This window comes from Scyliorhinus torazame, chromosome 15 (genome assembly GCF_047496885.1).
Source record: "Scyliorhinus torazame isolate Kashiwa2021f chromosome 15, sScyTor2.1, whole genome shotgun sequence".
Taxonomy (NCBI): Eukaryota; Metazoa; Chordata; class Chondrichthyes; order Carcharhiniformes; family Scyliorhinidae; genus Scyliorhinus; species Scyliorhinus torazame.
The window spans coordinates 152,383,233-152,398,250 of NC_092721.1; the positions used below are offsets into that span (position 1 = coordinate 152,383,233).

The following is a 15,018-nucleotide window of genomic DNA, read 5'->3' on the forward strand; positions in this document are numbered from 1 at the left end:
CGCAGGCCAGATGGTGGGGGATGAATGTAATGTGACATGAATCCCAGGTCCCGGTTGAGGCCGCACTCATGTGTGCGGAACTTGGCTATAAGTTTCTGCTCGGCGATTCTGCGTTGTCGCGGGTCCTGAAGGCCGCCTTGGAGAACGCTTACCCGGAGATCAGAGGCTGAATGCCCTTGACTGCTGAAGTGTTCCCCGACTGGAAGGGAACATTCCTGCCTGGTGATTGTTGCGCGATGTCCGTTCATTCGTTGTCGCAGCGTCTGCATGGTCTCGCCAATGTACCACGCTTCGGGACATCCTTTCCTGCAGCGTATGAGGTAGACAACGTTGGCCGAGTTGCACGAGTATGTACCGCGTACCTGGTGGGTGGTGTTCTCACGTGTAATAGCGGTATCCATGTCGATGATCTGGCACGTCTTGCAGAGATTGCCATGTCAGGGTTGTGTGGTGTCGTGGTCACTGTTCTGAAGACTGGGTAGTTTGCTGCAAACAATGGTTCGTTTGAGGTTGCGCGGTTGTTTGAAGGCAAGTAGTGGGGGTGTGGGGATGACCTTGGCAAGGTGTTCATCGTCATCAATGACGTGTTGAAGGCTGTGAAGAAGATGACGTAGTTTCTCCGCTCCGGGGAAGTACTGGACGACGAAGGGTATTCTGTCGGTTGTGTCCCATGTTTGTCTTCTGAGGAGGTCGGTCCGGTTTTTCGCTGTGGCGCGTTGGAACTGTCGATCGATGAGTCGAGTGCCATATCCCGTTCGTACGAGGGCATCTTTCAACGTCTGTAGATGTCTGTTACGCTCCTCCTCGTCTGAGCAGATCCTGTGTATACGGAGCGCTTGTCCATAGGGGATGGCTTCTTTAATGTGTTTAGGGTGGAAGCTGGAGAAGTGGAGCATCATGAGGTTATCCGTGGGTTTGCGGTAAAGCGAAGTGCTGAGGTGACTGTCCTTGATGGAGACGAGTGTGTCCAAGAATGCAACTGATTTTGGAGAGTAGTCCATGGTGAGTCTGATGGTTGGATGGAACTTATTAATGTCATCGTGTAGTCGTTTCAGTGATTCTTCGCCGTGGGTCCAAAGGAAAAAAATGTAATCGATGTATCTGGTGTATAACATCGGTTGAAGGTCCTGTGCGGTGAGTAGGTCCTGTTCAAACTTGTGCATGAAGATGTTGGCGTATTGGGGTGCGAATTTGATCCCCATGGCTGTTCCGTGCGTCTGGATGAAGAACTTGTTGTCGAAGGTGAAGACGTTGTGATCCAGAATGAAGCGGATGAGTTGCAGAATTGCGTCTGGAGATTGGCAGTTGTCGGTGTTGAGTACTGAGGCTGTTGCAGCAATGCCGTCGTCATGGGGGATGCTGGTGTAGAGTGCCGAGACGTCCATTGTGACGAGGAATGTTCCTGGTTCAACTGGTCCATGGGTGCTGAGTTTCTGTAGGAAGTCCGTCGTGTCGCGACAGAAGCTGGGTGTACCTTGTACGATGGGTTTCAAAATGCCCTCGATGTAGCCAGAGAGGTTCTCACACAGGGTCCCATTGCCTGAAACGATAGGGCGGCCTGGTGTGTTGGCCTTATGTATTTTTGGGAGGCAGTAGAGATCTCCAATGCCGGGAGTACGTGGGATGAGAGCACGTAGGGTGCTCTGAAGATCTGGATCCAAGGTCTTGATCAGTCTGTTAAGTTGGCGGATGTGTTCCTTGGTCGGATCTGCGGGTAACTGTCTGTAGTGTTCTTGGTTGTTCAGTTGTCGGTATACTTCTTTGCAGTAGTCCGTTCTGTTCAGTACGACAGTGGCCCCCCCTTTGTCTGCTGGTTTGATGACGATGCTGTGGTTGGTCTTGAGAGCGCGGATGGCATTGCGTTGTGCTTGGGTGACGTTCGGGGTTGTCTTGTGAATGCGACTGATGAATCTGGCATTGACGCGACTCCTGACGGCTTGAGCATACATGTCGAGTCTAAGGCAGCGGCCTTCCGGAGGGGTCCAATTCGACTCTTTCCTCTTTGGTTGCCGCACCGCAGATCTCTCGGTCTGCTGTTCCGGTTCATTGGTAGTCTGCTTGGGTTCGCTGTTGGCCTCTTGGGGTCTGTGGAAGAATTCCCGGAGCCTCATTCGCCTGATGAATTCCTCCGTGTCTGCCGCGAGACTGATGGGGTCCATTTTGGTGGTGGTGCAGAAATTAAGCCCTCTGCTGAGGACTTCGATTTCGTCTGGTTGAAGGGTGTAGTCTGACAAGTTGACAATAGATTTCCCTGTATTGTTTTCTACTGTGACACCGGGGGTGGCTTGGTTGCTGCCGGTGGTGATGCCAAGTTTCTCAAGCTTTCTGTTCTTGGTATGCATATAGGTGGCATAGTATTGTTGTCTCATCTGTTTGGCGGTGTTCCGCAGCTGGTCTGCTGCATCCTCAGCGCAAGTTGAGAATATGGCCTCTATCTTGGTTTCCAGGTTGCGTCGTCTGCTGTAGAGCTGGCAGACGAGGTGGTTGAGGAGTGTGAGAGAGGTGCGACGGCAGAGTCTCTCAGCGTAGTCTGTGTTGTAGGTCGACTTGAGTGGGTTTGTGATCTGTAGCCCTTTCGGGATCTTGTCTGCTTTCTTGCATCTTTGTAGAAACTTAATGTCAGTGCTCGCATTCCTAGCATTGTTTGGCATCTTTGAATTTGTCTATATATGATAAAGTCCCTCATAAAGAAGCTGTTAGCTAAATTTGAGGTACAGGGAATTGAAGGCAAATTAGTGGCCTGGTTTGGACATTGAATGAATGGGAAGAGACAGGGAATTGGGGTAATGGGCAGATGCTCTAATTGGCAGGGAATGAGTAGTGGTGTCCTACACAATTTGTATTGGGACTTCAACTATTTGTCATATATGTTAATGACTTAATGCTGGGTTAGGAAGTCACACATAGAAAGTTAGATGTCTTTGACGCCAGCTTGGAAGACTGGGATCAGTATGCGGAGTGAATGTGGTACTTTTTCATGGCCAACAATATCACGGAGAATGACCGCCGGACAGTCATCTTGCTGACTGCCTGTGGTGCACATATGTTCGGAGTGATAGAAAGCCTCACCTCTCCTGTGGGCCTGACATGTAAACCTTCAACCAACTAGTAACTCTAGTCGGGCAGCCTTTAAGCCAAGTCCATCCGTTATCATACAGTGATATTGTTTTAATACCACGGAGTGAACCCCAGGTGAGTCCGTCACGGAGTATTTGTCATGGTTGTGAAAGATTGCAACGTTTTACAAATACGACACTGTCCTGCAGGAAATGCTGTGAGACCGTTTAGTACGCAGCATTAACAATGCCACCACCCAAAATAACCTGTTGGCCAATCTTCCCTGAATGAACAACAAGCCATACAAATTTCACTGTCCCGGGAAAGTGCAGAGCGAGGAGTGCCTTGGGAACCACCCTCCCAGCGCGGAACCCCTCCACAGATGGCTATTCTGCCCTGGACTGAGCACCGTAAAGGCCCGATCTGTTGGCCGAAGGCTGAATTGTCCCGACGGGAAACTTCCCCAGAATCCGCTGAGGGTGAGGCGGGTCTAAGAGGGGAATGTGGCCACCGGCCCAGGCGAGAGAGAGCAGACCACAGACCAACCAGAGATCCAGGCACCCTGGTAGAGGTAGGCGTCAGCCTAGAGCCCATACTGTCCAGTTGGAAGAACCTAAAGAAGATGACTGAATGCAGTTAAATTGCTAGGCGGCGCCTCGGGTGACCTCCATAAGGATCACAGTACGTTTCTTTGAACTACTTGGTGTGGATTCCTCCGTGACCTTACCAAAATGTAGGTCCATTTCCCTTATGAACTCAATACAATTAAAGATTTTAATCAGTTTGTTTGTGGCTGATAGGTCCATCTTGTGATTTGTGTTAAAATATGCAAAGTCTTGACAGCTTCTTATGAATTCAGCGAACAATCACTTCAAAGATTTCAGTCTTTTTGAAGGCACATTGGAATCTAGTTGTTGGACAAGTTTGTCTGAAGGGCAGCTTGGTGGCACAGTGGTTGGCACTGCTGCCTCACAGCACCAGTGACCCGTGTTCAATTCCAAACTTAGGTGACTCGGTGCAGTTTGCACATTCTCCCCGTGCTCTGGTTTCCTCCCACAGTCCAAAGATGTGCTTGTTAGGTGGATTAGCCATTCTAAATTGTCCCTTCCTTTCCAAAGGTTAGATGAGGTTACAGGGCTCTGGGTATAGGGCCGGGGAATGGGCCTAGGTAAGGTGCTCTTTCAGAGGGTCGGCGTAGACCCGATGGGCCGAGTGGCCTCCTTCTGCACTGTCGGGATTCTATGGTTCTAGGAAACCTTCAAAAATAAAGAGCAGATCAGATAGTTTATGGGAACACTGAGAAGAGGAATCTAAAAATTAAAGTTAATGAACGTGATCCAACAGCCACGCTGCGCCTGGAAAGCAGCTCGCCATGGGCAGTGTGGCTGATAAAAACTGGGAGACCCCGCTCCCGGAATCTACCTGGCCCGCAATGCCTCGCATGATCCAATGCAATCTGACGAGATGTTGCAATGTAAATCCCACCCATTGTGGGTGGGATCATTTTTTAGCAAATCTGCATATTAGACAACTACTCTCACTCTAATATTCAGTTTCTCAAGGTAAGCAAGACATTAAGATCTATCCCCTTTGCCTCGGAGGCCTCGGGTGAGTGCTGTTCAGCACTGGTCCCCACAAATGGGGAGCAGGTGGAGGATCGGAGGCCCCAGTTGCGTGCCCTTTGGGCAGGGTGGCACCCTTGCACTGCTGGTGCCACGTGGCCACCTTGGCAGTGCCACCTGGGTGCCAGCCTGGCACTGCCAATGTGCCCAGGTGGCACTGCCAAGGTACCAAGCTGGCATTTTTGTGCACTTGGGATCAGGCTTGGGTGCCCTGCACACGTGTTGGGAAGGATGTGGGGGGAGGGCCTGGAACTCTCCCACTGTGCATTGAGGTTTGGGGAGGGGGGTCAGTGGTCGCGTCGGGGGTCTCGGAGATCAAGACCTCTTCTCCATTGACCAGCTGAGGGAGACTGACAAGTGTGGCCCTGACGTGATGGACCTCGCAGTGGGCCAAGGGGGTAACTCTTTAAGGGAGTTGTCCCCAAAATCCATCCAAGGGCCACTCTCACAACTCCCATAATACAAGACCTGCCCACCCCCACCAGAATCCTCCAACTGCACCACCACCAGGGACACCCCTAAATAAGAACCCCCCTCCCCCAAGAGGCCCCTAAATAAGGACCACCCCCCACAGACCCTCTAAATAAAGAGACTACCCTGTAGAGAACACTTAATAAAGAGACCCCTCCACAGACGTCTTCCCAGAAGTGACCCCTGTCAGGAAGCCCCCCAGAAGAGAGACCCCTGCCTGGAAGCTAAAGAGCAGTCCAGACAGAGGCAGTGAAAAAAACTACTGCTTTAACACTCACCTGAGCTATACACCTGCTGCCTCAGACACAAGTAGCAGCACCTGTCAATTCCTGGAAAGAGAAAGCCTGTCAGCTGTGTTTAAATTAAGTGCTTTCCAATCACCTCCTTTCACGATTGAATGATTGTGAAGTGGTCAGCTAGAAATTTACAGCACTTAACTCTGCCTGAAGTGGTTCAGGAGCTGTCAATCAAAGTTTGATGTTTATAAACATTGTAGTCAGAGCATTTCAGAGTTACTCAACCATGAAGGGAGATGAATGGAACAATGCTGACAGCTGGGGTGTGTGGAAGCTGTCAACCACAGCCTATTAAAATTAATATCAAAGAGAAATAAATGAATGGCTTGCAGATCAAAGATCTGAGGGAGTTTAAACTCAGCTGACTGATTTTCTCTTTCCAGGAATTGGCAGGTGCTGCTTCCTCTGCCTGAGCTAGCAGGTATATGCCCAGGTGAGTTTTAGAGCATTCATGTTTTTCACTGCCTCTGTCTGGATTGCTCTCTAGCTTCCAGGTAGGAGTCTCTCATCTGGGGCTTTCTGATAGGGGGCACTTTTCCGGGGAGGGGCAGTCAGTGCAGGGGTCTCTTTTATTTAGCAGGTATCTGTGGGGGTCTCTTTGTTTCGGGGGTCTCTGTGGGAGTTCCTTATTTAGGAGATCTCAGGAGGAGTCTCTTTATTTATAGGGTCTCTGGGTGGGTCTCAGGGGGGAGGGGGGAAGGGTCACTCCTGTGCTCAGGCGGAGGAGGGGACCCAGAGATCCGGGGGTGGCGACTTGAATCGCGCTGCGGGGGGGGGGGACACCAGAAGTGCAGAAGGACAATAAATGATGACCAAGCAGCGACACCCATATGCTGTGGGTGAATTTTTTAAAAATTACTTTAAATCTGTGCCCTCAGGTTCTCAATCCTTCCACCAATGATGACCAGGAAACCATTGCCGATTGTTGTAAAAACCCATCTGGTTCACTAATGTCCTTTAGGGAAGGAAATCTGCCATCCTTACCTGGTCTGGCCTACATGTGCCTCCAGACCCACAGCAATGTGGTTGACTCTTAACTGCCACTTAAGGGCAATAAGGGATGGGCAACAAATGCTGGCACAGCCTGCGACACCCACGTCCCATGAACAAATTTAAAAAGGGGGGAAATGTGCAATTACATTGCTGTGTGTAATCTTTAGGCCACCTATAGTGGGAGAAGATTTTAAATTTTAAAAGCAATTACAGAGAAGTGCAAGAATCATAGTATAGTTATAATGGAGACTTTAATGATCTATAGGCTGCGATAGTAGTAGTGTAATGGGCAGAGAGGAGGGAGAGTTCCTCGAGTGTGTTTGGGAAAATTTTCGACAACAGCATGTTTCCAGTCCAACAAGAAAAGAGACACGGCTGGACCTGGTTCTTGGGAAAGAGTGGGACAAGTGGATCAAGTGTCAGTGGGGAGAATTTAGGGAATAGTGATCATTGCATCATGAGGTTTAGGTTGGCTATGGAAAGGACAAGGAACAATACAGAATAAGAATGATTAATTGGAGAACAGCCAACTTCAATGGAGTGAGAATTAATCTTAATCCAGATAAATTGCAAGCACAGACTGGTAGGCAAAATTGTAACGAACAATTGGCTGCCTTTACAGAATCATGAAAAGAGATAGTACAGAATCAGTTAAAGTTCATTCCCCCTGCGAGGGAAAGGTAGGGTGTACAAATCTGTCGATGGTAGTTGTCAGGTGGATAATATAATTGAAAATCATAGACTCAATACAGAAGGTTCAGAGGGAAATTGAAAAAGCAAATAAAAGAAACTAAACAAGTGTATAGGAAGAAATTGACAATTACATAAAAGGAAAAAACTCTTAGGAATATGGAACATCAGAGCGGTCCGAGTGCACAAGTCCACAGATCATTGAAAGTGGCAACACAAGTGGACAAGTTAGTCAAGAAAGCATACGGAATGCTTGCCTTCATTGGACACGGCATCAAGTATAAAAACTCAACTGGCAAGCCATGCTACAGTTGTATAGAACCTTGGTAAGGCCGCACTTGGAATTTTACGCACAATTCGGGTTGCCACACTACCAGAAGGATGTGGAGGTTTTGGAGAGGGTGCAGAGGAGGTTAACCAGGATGTTGCCTGGTATGGAGGATGTTAGCTATGTGGAGAGGCTGAATAGACTCGGACTGTTTTCATTAGAACGACGGAGGTTGAGGGGCGACCTGATAGAGGTCTACAAGATTATGAGGGGCATGGATAGAGTGAATAGGCAGGCACTCTTTCCCAGGGTGAGGGGGTCAGTCATTAGCTTTAAGGTCCGTGGGGCAAAGTTTAGAGGAGATATGCGAGGCAGGGTTTTTACCCAGAGGGTGGTAAGTGCCTGGAACGCGCTGCCAGGGGATGTTGTGGACGCAGATACATTAACAGTATTCAAAAGCCATCTCGACAAATACATGGATAGGATGGGTATAGAGGGATATGGTACTAGGATGTCCTGAGGGTTTTGGCCAAGGGTGGTATCAGGGCCGGTACAGGCTTGGAAGGCCTAAGGTCCTTTTCCCATGCTGTATTGTTCTTTGAAATGCAAAGTTTTTCTACAGGCATATAAAGAGTAAAAGGGTGATAAAGGAGTAGGACCAATTAGATACCAAAAATGGTAATTACACGTGGGGGCATGAGCATGGTTGGGGAACTAAGTTAGTACTTTTCATCTGCTCTTACCAAGGAAGAAAGCACTGTGCAGGCCATGGTGAAAAAGGAGGTTGTTCAGACAGTTGATTGTTTTAACATTTTTAAGAAGGAGGCAGTGGAAAGCAGACTCCTTTAAATTTGATAAGGCACCAGACCGGATGAGATGCATCCAAGGATAGTGATGGAAGTGCAGGTGTAATTGCAGAGCCACGGGCCATAATTTTCCAATTTTCCTTAGATACAAGGGTGGTGTCAGAGGACTAGAGAATTGTAAATGTTAAAAGATAAACCCAGTAACTAGTCAGTTCAATCTTGGTGGTGAGGAAGCATTTGAAAGATGATTCAGGACAACATTAATAGTTCCTTACCAAATGTTGGATAATTAAGGAAAATAAGCATAGATTGGTTCAGGGAAAATCATGTTTATTTAACTTATGTATGTTTTTTGATGAAGTAACGGAGAGGATTGATGAAGGTGATATGGTTGATGTGGTGTACATGGACTTCCAAAAGGCATTTGATAAAGTTAGTACTCATGGACTAAAAGGGACAGTAACAACATGGATACAAAATTGGCTGTATGACAGGAAAGAGAAAGTGGTGGTGAGTGGTTGTTTTTCAGGCACGAGGAAGGTTTATAATAATAATAATCTTTATTAAGTTCTCCATTGGTTGGGGTGCGAACCCCTGTTTTTTTTTTTTGAAACATGAATGATCTAGACCTTGGTGTATGAGGTACAATTTCAAATTTGCAGACAATGCAAATCTCTGAAATATTGTGAACAGTGAGGAGGATTAAAACAAATGACCCTCTTATGGACTGACCTTATTAACACTACACCCCTGTATGCTTCACCCGATGCCGGTGTTATGTAGTTACATTGTGTACTTTGTGTTGCCCTATTATGTATTTTCTTTTATTTCCTTTTCTTTTCATGCACTTAATGATCTGTTGAGCTGCTCGCAGAAAAATACTTTCCACTGTACCTCGGTACACGTGAAAATAAACAAAATCCAATCCAATCCAAAAAAGGAAATAGACAGGTTGGTGGAATGGACAGACAAGTATCAGTTGAAGTTTAATGCAGAGAAGTGTGCTGTGATTAATTCTAATATGAAGAATGTAGAGGGTCAATATAAGATAAGGAAGACAATTCTAAAAGAGTGCAGGAACAGAGGGACCTGTGGGTATATAGGTACAAATCATTGAAGGTTGAGAGCAGCTAGTAAAATACACAGGATCTTGACCTTCATAAATAAAGGCATAGAGTATAAGAGCAAGGAAGTTATGATCTACCTGTATAAAACTGGTTTGGCCTCAATTGGAGTATTACGTTCAGGGGCCACCACACTTTAAGAACGATTTGAAGAAATCAGAGAAAGTACAAAAAAGATTCATGAGAGTGGTTTCAGGGATGAGGACCTTCAGTTGTGTAGAACGATTAGAAAAGTTAGGCCTGGGCCTGTTTTCCTTGGAGGAGAAGTTTGAGGGTAGATTCGGTGGAAGTAATCAAAATCATGAGGGATCTGGGCAGAATACATAGAAAGAAATTGTTCCCATTGGTGGAAGGATTGAGAACCTGAGGGCACAGATTTAAAGTAATTTAAAAAAAATTAAATCATGAGGTGTCGCTGCCTGGGTCAGCATTTATTGCCCAGTTCAGTGTCAACCATGTTGCTGCCCATCTGGAGTCACATGTAGGCCACAAGGTAAGGATTGCAGATTTCCTTCCCTGAAGGATATTAGTGAACCAGATGGGTTCACTAATCAACAATGGTTTCATGGTCATCGTCAAACGTTTAATTCCAGACTTTTATTGAATTCAAACTTCACCATCTGCCATGGTGGGGTTTGAACCTGGGTCTCCAGAGCATTAGCCTGGGTCTCTGGATTATTAGTCCAGTGACAATACCACTACGCCATTGCAAAAAGCCTGTGGTTAGGATCTTGAATCCATTGTCTAAGTGTGTGATGGAGGCAGATTCAGCCATGGCATTTAACAGGGAAAAGAAAATAACCTGCAGCGCTACAGGGAGAAGGTGAGGGAGCGGTACTAGATAAACTGGTCTTTCAGAGAGCCAGCACAGATATGCTTGGCTGAATGTTCCCATCTATGCTGTAACGTTTGTATGAATCTACAAAGCCTACCTCTTTGACTAAGCTTTTGGCATATGTCCTAATATCTCCTTCTGTGGTTTGAAGTGAAATGTTGTTGGATAACCCTCCTGTGAAGCACCTCAGAATATTTTACTACGCTGAAGGTGCTGTATAAGCTCATATTGGTGTTCGATTTGTGAACCAAATAATGGAGGCATGATAGGTTGTCTCAAAATTAAAGTAATGTGACTGCTGGTGAAGTGCATGTTCCCCCAAACATGGCCCTCCACACTTGGTCAAAGAGGAACTGTAGATGGAGCAGTTGGGTAGTACCCTTTGAAATTCATGCATGCAGGAGTATGTAGGGCTACTTGACTGCAAACAAGTGTGCCAATATTTGCTATCATTTGGAAAAAAGCTTGAGACCCCACAGCAGTTGCCAGTCATGCACAAAGGCAGCTTGTTCTGGCAACAGTCATCTGCATAATCCATCTGTGAACTACACATTGACTAATAATGATCATGTAGCAGCCTAGAAGGAGCCCAAGGTGAACAATTTCAGGACTGGAGTGACCTTACCCACCACTGGCTGTGCCATACTCTATCACAGCTTCCCTAAGTAAGCAAAGTCTCTGCGAACATTTTTACTCAAATAATTTCACGCACAAATTTTTATTGTTTACCAATGTATTTATGGGGCTAATGATGAAAATGCATAATCTTCTGATAATGTAAGCTGTCTTGTGCATTCCTACATTCTTCTCCCTCTTCATCGAAAAAGCACAAATATGGAGGAATTTCCACAGAACCACCCGTTCTTTCACAGGATACTTGCTTTCAAATGTGCGTGTGAGTGCACCAAATGAATTTCTAAAAAGCTCTTTTACTCAGAATTGTCCATGAATAAACGTAATAGCAAATGTAAAACAAAATGACAATTTTGAATAGCGCCTGAAAGTTGCCGATTGTCTCTTTAACACATTTTTATTGACAGGATCAGTCCAGCAACCCTGGACTTCAAATGCATTTCAGTGAATTTAAGAGCCTGTATTCGTATTATAATGAAGTTTCCACCTAATTCTGGCAGGAGCTTCTGGCGCCTGATGATATCCTGACCGGAAATGCATGTCAAGCACAACATGGGAAGAGACCTGGCAAGACTGATCTACACAGATTTGTTCCAATACATGCCGTGTCTGCCCACTTAGGGGTCATAACAGACAAGGTTAATATGTCTATGAATACTAATTGCCACTTGCAGTTTCTTTCTGTCACACAAAATCTAGAACTTTCATATTCTGTGTAGTAAATGAGGTGAAGTTGAATTTAGACAAACGTATAGAAAAAAAAGGTTTTACTAGTTCACGGCACTCTTGAAATGAACTGCACGATCGCCTTTATTGCATCTTAGAGAATTAAAATGTAAGTCCAGTATAAAATCAATTGTAAATATCTGGGGCGAAATTCTCCGTTATCGGCGGAAAGTCCGCCGATCGGCGCAAAAAACGGCGCAAATCCGACTTGCGTCACATCGGAAAAATGGGTCGATAGTCTCCGGCCCGAAATGGGCTAGCAGCGACGTAACGGGATCCGCGCTTGCGCAGTGGTTCACGCCGTGCAGCGTCATACGGGCCATATCCCCCCTCCCCCATATCCCCCCTCCCCATATCCTCCCTCCCCATATCCCCCCCTCCCCCATATCCCCCCTCCCCATATCCCCCATATCCCCCCTCCCCCATATCCCCCCTCCCCCATATCCCCCTCCCCCATATCCCCCCTCCCCCATATCCCCCATATCCCCCACTCCCCCATATCCCCCCTCCCCCATATCCCCCCTCCCCCATATCCCCCCTCCCCCATATCCCCCCTCCCCATATCCCCCCTCCCCCATATCCCCCCTCCCCCATATCCCCCCTCCCCCATATCCCCCCTCCTCCATATCCCCCCTGCCCCATATCCCCCCTCCCCCATATCCCCCCTCCCCCATATCCCCCCCTCCCCCATATCCCCCATATCCCCAAGTGAATCCAGCCCTAACCTTAACCTCTGCAATGCACGCGCAACCGATGGCGTGCATTCATATACCAGCCTAACACTGTTGCCTTTTACCCCTGCCCCCCCCCCCCCACAGGAGAAGCGCGCACACAACAATAGGGAGCATGTGAGGACTGGAGGAGGGCCCGCTGATGAGAGGCCACTGACCGTACACGAGGAAAGGGCCCTGGAACTGGCTGGCGGACCTGAGGACCGGGAGGTTGCTGATGCAGAGGTCGGGGGGCGTACTAGCGAGTGAGCCACCGACAGCCCGTCCCCATATCCCCCCTCCCCTATATCCCCCTCCCCCGTATCACCAGATCACTGCCTGATGTCTAACCATGCATGCTTCATTGTGTATCGCAGGACCAAACGTCCAGGCACCCATCCCCGCAGATGCAGACCGCCCGCAGGATGCCCCTCGGAGACCACAGGAGACGGAGAGACCCGCACCCTCCAGCATGCGACGCCCGCAGGATGCCCCTCGGAGACCACAGGAGACGGAGAGACCCGGACCCTCCAGCATGCGACGCCCGCAGGATGCCCCTCGGAGACCACGGGAGACGGAGAGACCCGGACCCTCCAGCATGCGACGCCCGCAGGATGCCCCTCGGAGAACACGGGAGACGGAGAGACCCGGACCCTCCAGCATGCGACGCCCGCAGGATGCCCCTTGCACACCACGGGAGATGGAGAGACCTGGAGCAACAGGGAGACGACACCCCCGTCACGTGCGGGAACGACCACCCAGCGACGAGGGGGGCAGCCACAGGCCCCCGTCACATCCGAGCCAGGACACCACTGCCCAGGACACCACTACCCAGGACACCACTACCCAGGACACCACTACCCAGGACACCCCTACCCGGGACAGCACTACCCAGGAAGACGAAATACCGGACAGTGACTCAGAGTGGATGGGTGGAGACGAACCCCCACCCCAAAGTGCCATGGACTCAGAGTGGGACGAAGAGCACGACACAACGCCACTGCTGTCACCAACACCCTCCACCATCGCAGAAACACTCACCACGGTTGGGCACTTTAGTGATGAGGCATCTGGTACACTCACTGGTGCGCACAACACAGCCGTCCCGGTACAGCAGGTGGAGGTAGGAGCAGCAGAGGGACCGGGCGGTCGGAGGGCAGCCCAGCCCAAGCGAACATCTGCCGCCCAGATGGATCCCGGGTTCCTGCAGTTACCACACCCACACATAGATCCGATGCAACCACCGACCCGGAGACGAGCGAAGAGGGTGACGGGCGGCTTGCGGCGGCTGCGGTCGCAGGTGGAGGAGTCCACCCGCGTCCAGGAGCTGGGAGTGGTGCCAGTCATGCGTGCCACCCAGGCTGACACCGCACGGGTGGCGTCCGCGGTGGAGGCAATGGGTGCGACGGTGTCAGACATGGGGAACGGTTTGCGAGGCCTGGGGCCTTCCGTGCAGGCGGCGTCTGTGGCCCAGGAAATGGCTGCCCTCTCACAGGAGGCCATGAGCCAGTGCCAGCGCCAGATGGCAGAGGCGCTCAACGCCATAGCCCAGTCTCAGCAGGCCATGGCCCAGTCTCTGCAGGCCATGGCCCAGTCTCAGCAGGCCATGGCCCAGTCTCTGCAGGCCATGGCTGAGGGCATCGGCACCAGTGGCCATGTGCGAGCCGGCGTCGCACTGTCACAGACAGGGATTGCCAACCCCCTGGGCTCCATGGCTGCAAACCTGCAGACCCCTGTCGATACCAGCACGGGCCTCCAGGACTGGCAGCGCCAGATGTCGGGGGGGGCGTCGGATGGCCAGTCCGTTCGCATCCCCCACCCATGTAGAGGCCTGGGGGCCATCGGGCACCCCGAGGGAGGAGGAGGTGGTGTGGTCCGTCCCGGCTCCCTCTGTAGGGGAGGTCCCGGTACACCGCGACACCTCGGACTCCCCCCCTTCTGTCCCAGGTGCATCGGGTGGGCAACGGGCAGGACAGGCTGGCAGCTCGCCATCCCAGTCGCCCGGGCCGCAGCCTGGCCCATCTAGGCCAGGACGCCCCAGGAAACGGCCGCCAAAGGGATCCAGTGTCAGAGGGCAGGAATCACAGGAGTCCACCTCCAGTTCTGCTGTACCGTCTGGGGAACCACGTAGACGTAGTCAAAGGGCCCGTAAGGCCAAACAATTAGACACTGAGTAAGTTGGCACGGGTGCAGGGCACAGATGAGTTTTAGGGGCTAGGGCACGTGCATGAACTCCTTTGGTTATTAAAGTCAATGTTACACCTACCGAAGCTGCCTTTGTGCTCTGTCCAAAGTGTGCGGGGGTGTCATGTACGTTGAGCGCAAGTGTGTGTGTGAGGGGTGGTCTTACCTCAGCCCCAGGTGAGTCTGCCCCCTTCCCCCTGGGCCGCCATCAACATCCCCCGGGCAGAGGACGGGACCGTGCGCTGCAGTGTCACAGCCGCATGCAGGGATGGTCCGGGTGGATGGTGGTACTGTGGCCATGGGTCAGACATAGTCCAACGATGTAGAGCCAGGAGCTCATCGCAGGGCGGTTGTCATCATCCTCCATGGCCTGCGATAGACACGCGTCCACCCGCAACTGTGTGAGCCCGGCCCGTTGTGCCGCAGGTGGATCGGCAATGGGGGGGGGGGGGTGGTGTGCATGCAGGTGGGGTGGATGGGGTTGGGGAGGGGGGTGAGGGTGCTGGGTGGGTGGATGGGTGGGGGGTGTGGGTGGTCGGCTGTTGCCATGGTGTGCGGTCTGTGGCCATACTACCCGATTCCCACGCCCATCTAGTCAGTGAA

The 15,018-nt window shown here is 50.2% G+C and overlaps 1 protein-coding gene across 2 annotated transcripts in view; it reads right to left on the reverse strand.

The window, feature by feature from the left end:
- Window positions 1–15,018, reverse strand: part of flt1 (fms related receptor tyrosine kinase 1) — a 315,859-nt gene that overhangs the window by 166,036 nt on the left and 134,805 nt on the right. The gene's annotated exons all lie outside the window — the stretch shown is intronic.